General features: G+C 36.3%; 2 protein-coding genes across 10 annotated transcripts in view; both read right to left on the bottom strand.

Moving 5' to 3' along the window:
* LOC144960494 (uncharacterized) overlaps positions 1 to 244 on the bottom strand; it is an 18,648-nt gene extending 18,404 nt beyond the window's left edge. The window contains exon 1 of the mRNA XM_078893650.1: positions 1 to 244. This exon is cut by the window's left edge and continues 80 nt beyond it. The gene's annotated coding sequence lies outside the window, so the exon portion shown is untranslated.
* The window catches only part of LOC144960237 (uncharacterized), a 262,835-nt gene that overhangs the window by 28,618 nt on the left and 229,217 nt on the right, over positions 1 to 5,000 (bottom strand). The window lies entirely within an intron of this gene.

Raw genomic sequence — 5,000 nt, 5'->3', positions numbered from 1 at the left:
TGTCCGAGTCTATGAACTTTGGTTGTTGCAGTCTTCAGTTTCTTCTACTTGTCCAGCGCAGATCAATTCGTGAGAGTTGATGTCTGTGTATAAGAACGTTTTTCGTTGATGGAAAGTTGATTTTCCTCTACCAGTCCAGCTGAGAATGATCGTTTCACTAAATGTCCTCACTATTTATAATGTTATAGCAAACATGAAAAGCGTTTGTTAATGGTACGCCCCCCTCCCCTTTTCTTCCAATACCCACGCTAATGTCACGTGATTCATCGCCTGTTTTGATAAGAACGTGCGTCATTAGACAGGTTTGATCAAGATTTATCTCACCGTTATTTTTGTTTCTATATTATTTTTGTTTGAACTTTTTTTTTTCAAAATTGTTACCATGGACCTCTACACGTAATGTTGTATAGTTGTGAGGCTATATGTTCTTGCCAGTGAAATGGCACTCGTGGGTTCTCGCCTTTCTTGTTGTTTAGTTGGGTCCCTAGTAAAAGCTCTTTAATCACATTATCTCAACGTACTCAGGTTTAAAATGGGTAACTGTTTGTCAACATATTTGTCTCTGTGGGAAGAAAATATGATCGCCAGCAGGAGTCATGATCGTTTTATATGATACGTATTGCTCTTGGTCAAGGACCCTTTGCAAAGCACTTTGAGCACGTTTAGTGGAAATGCACTATAAGAAATGTTCAAGATTTTTATTTTCAATATATCGAATTAAATAAGATGATAGTAATGGAATTTATTCTATACAATTATGAGGCCAGAGTTTTATTTGCGTTATTTTTTTAGGAAAATGAAGATAGACTCTTAAAGAAACAGAGCTAAAATCTCAACTTTTTGTTCGTTTTCATTGTATGGACGGAACGACATTGACGTCATTCAGCAATTTGTGACTGTTAAATGATCCTGATTGCCTCTCATTCGGTTCCATCAACCAGATTAGAAATGGTTTTTATCTTGTTATATTATGTCTGGCTTGAGGGTTATTGTGAGTATTTTAACGAAACACATAGCAACAATAATCCCATTTTATTTGTGAATTTTCAACAACTTTACAAACAACCGTTTTGAGAGGATAGGACACAATAGATAAAAGTATGTCGAATAATTGGACGTTATCAGTTGTTATCGTTTTTAAACATTCCGGTTTTAAACACAATCCGGATACAGTGACCCAAGACAAAATCAATATATATATATATTGTAGCTGTAGGAGTAGTAGTAGTAGTAGTAGTAGTAGTAGTAGTAGTAGTGTAGTAGTAGTATAGTAGTAGTAGTATAGTAGTAGTAGTAGTAGTAGTAGTAGTAGTAGTAGTAGTAGTAGTAGTAGTAGTAGTAGTAAGTATAGTAGTAGTAGTAGTAGTAGTAGTAGTAGTAGTAGTAGTAGTATAGTATAGTAGTAGTAGTAGTAGTAGTAGTAGTAGTAGTAGTAGTAGTAGTAGTAGTAGTAGTAGTAGTAGTAGTAGTAGTAGTAGTAGTAGTAGTGTAGTAGTAGAAGTAGTAGTAGTGACATCAGACTATTGAATCCAATTTGTATCGGAAATCGGAACATCCTTTTAATATGGAAGACTGCTTTGGCTTCAAGCAGTCAGAATAAAGCATGAATCAAGGTATTTTTATCCACCTTTAGCATTATTTGGATTTGGTAAGACGCCAAGGACTCATTGACTGTGGCCAAAATACTCACTTGAAAGACACTCCTTTCAAAGTGATGATACAGAATGTCACTTGTTTGTAGGAATTTGTCAACGTCTCCTGTTTTGTAGATGAACATGTCCATCCTTACGAGATCAATGCTGTGTTCTCTTCTGTCTACCATTCTGAAACTCGGGGAGCTTTAGAACGTTATCATAAAACTATAAAAAAGTCTTTTTAGAACCTTTTGTAATGACATGAAACAGGATTGGAATGAAAATTTACACCTTGTTCTCTTTGCAACAAGGAACGTGAGCAAGGAATCTTTGGGCTTTCCCCTCTGAGTTAGTCGTTAGACATACTGTCAGAGGACCTTTGGAAATTCTAAAACACAAACTTATTTCAAATCAGCATACTAATGATTTGGAATATGTCATTGACTTTAGGACTGTTTTTATATGTTTTGGAAATAGCAAAGATAATTTTGTCCTGTACAAAAGATGAAATGAAGTTTACATACAGCTTAAAATGTAAACCACGTTTGTTCAATGTTGTTGACAGCGTTTTAGTTTTCCTCCCTACCAATTAGTTACCACCACTTTAAGGTCAAATTTTCAGGCCCTTACAAAATACTATAGTTTTCCTCGCTACCAATTAATTACAACCACTTTAAGGTCAAATTGTTAGGCTCCTACAAAATACTATAGTTTTCCTCCTTACCACTTAATTACTACCACTTTAAGGTCAAATTGTCAGGCCCATACAAAATACTATAGTTTTCCTCCCTACCAATTACCACCACTTTAAGGTCAAATTGTCAGGCCCTTATAAAATACGATAGTTTTCCTCCCTACCAATTAATTACCAAATCTGTAAGGTCAAATTGTCAGGTCCATACAAAATACTATAGTTTTCCTCCATACAAAATAATTACCACCACTTTAAGGTCAAATTATCAGGCCCTTAGAAAATACTATAGTTTTCCTCCCTACCAATTAATTACCACCACTGTAAGGTCAAATTGTCAGGCCCTTACAAAATACTATAATTTTCCTCCCTACCAATTAATTACCACCACATTAAGGTCGAATTTTCAGGCCCTTAGAAAATACTATAGTTTTCCTCCCTACCATAGTTACATTCCCTACCATGTAAGTCCAAATTGTCAGGCCCTTACAAAATACTATAATTTTCCTCCCTACCAATTAATTACCACCACTTTAAGGTCAATTTCAGGCCCTTACAAAATACTATAGACTTCCTCCCTACCATTACACCACTTTAAGGTCAAATTGTCAGGCCCTTACAAAATACTATAGACTTCCTCCCTACCAGTTACCACCAAATTGTCAGGCCCTTACAAAATACTATAGTTTTCCTCCCTACCAATTAATTACAACCACTTTAAGGTCAAATTGTCAGGCCCTTACAAAATACTAATAGTTTTCCTCCCTACCAATTACCACCACTTTAAGGTCAAATTGTCAGGCCCTTACAAAATACTATAGTTTTCCTCCCTACCAATTACCACCACTGTAAGGTCAAATTGTCAGGCCCTTACAAAATACTATAGTTTTCCTCCCTACCAATTAGTTACCACCACTTTAAGGTCAAATTGTCAGGCCCTTATAAAATACTATAGTTTTCCTCCCTACCAAATTATTACCACCACTGAAGGTCAAATTGTCAGGCCCTTACAAAATACTATAGTTTTCCTCCCTACAAATTAATTACCACCACTTTAAGGTCAAATTATCAGGCCCTTACAAAATACTATAGTTTTCCTCGCTACCAATTAATTACAACCACTTTAAGGTCAAATTGTTAGGCTCCTACAAAACACTATAGTTTTCCTCCTTACATTAATTACCACCACTTTAAGGTCAAATTGTCAGGCCCTTATAAAATACTATAGTTTTCCTCCCTAACAAAATTACCACCACTTTAAGGTCAAATTGTCAGGCCCTTATAAAATACTATAGTTTTCCTCCCTACCAATTAATTACCACACTGTAAGGTCAAATTGTCAGGCCATTACAAAATACTATAGTTTTCCTCCCTACAAATAATTACCACCACTTTAAGGTCAAATTGTCAGGCCCTTACAAAATACTATAGTTTTCCTCCCCTACAATAATTACCACCACTTAAGGTCAAATTGTCAGGCCCTTACAAAATACTATAATTTCCTCCCTACCAATTAATTACCACCACTTAAGGTCAAATTGTCAGGCCCTACAAAATACAATAATTTTCCTCCCTACCAATTAATTACACCACTGTAAGGTCAAATTGTCCAGGCCCTGACAAAATACAATATTTCCTCCCTACCAATTATACACCACTGTAAGGTCAAATTGCCAGGCCCTTACAAAATACTATAGCTTTCCTCCTTACCAATTAACCACCACTGTAAGGTCAAATTGTCAGGCCCTTACAAAATACTATAGTTTTCCTCCTTACCAATTAATTACAACCACTTAAGGTCAAATTTCAGGCCCTTACAAAATACTAAGTTTTCCTCCTACCAATTAATTACAACACTTTAAGCTCAAATTGTCAGGCCCTTACAAAATACTATAGTTTTCCTCCCTACCAATTAATTACAACCACTTTAAGGTCAAATTGTCAGGCCCTTACAAAATACTAAAGATTTCCTCCCTACCAATTAACAACACTTTAAGGTCAAATTGTCAGGCCCTTACAAAATACTATAGTTTTCCTCCCTACCAATTACCACCACTGTAAGGTCAAATTGTCAGACCCTTACAAAATACTAGAAAAAAAATCAGCGATACAAATTACCTGATTCAAACTCCTGACATAAAGAAAAAGAAAGATGTCTTCCATATTAATTTAATCAAACCATTATTTGAAGTTGACTTCAGAAAATTATGGGAATACCTGGATGGAATGGACAGCCACCTGAATCATCTCTGACGCGAACTGCGAGACGATGTGAGAGTCATCCTCACCCGGCATCGAGACCTTTGATCCGATGAACCCCGTGCTCTCCTTCTTCCATCCTGTGACATCAGACTTAAATCTGTGAAAGCTATCCAACCGACCTACCATAGATTGCCCTCGGCAAAGAAAATCATTCTCAAAAGAGAACTCAACAAACATTTAAACGACAACGCCCTTTCAAACAGCGAGTCCAACAATTCATCACCATGTTTATTGAGAAAAAAGGCAGACGTAAGCTGGAGACGACTTAACGAAATATCGCATTCCAAGTATTGATGACGTCATCGACAACGTCTCATCAGCCAAAGTGCCAAGTGTCATCGATCTCAAATCTGGATATCTTCAAGTCTCCCTTCACCAAGACTCCAATCATCTTACAATACAGCCTTCAGCCA

The sequence above is a fragment of the Berghia stephanieae genome, chromosome 15 (genome assembly GCF_034508935.2).
Source record: "Berghia stephanieae isolate SIO BIC M18660-M18661 chromosome 15, UCSD_Bste_1.3, whole genome shotgun sequence".
NCBI classification, from domain to species: Eukaryota; Metazoa; Mollusca; class Gastropoda; order Nudibranchia; family Aeolidiidae; genus Berghia; species Berghia stephanieae.
The sequence above is the reverse complement of the archived record's forward strand: the minus strand, read 5'-3'. Positions and strand labels throughout refer to the sequence as shown.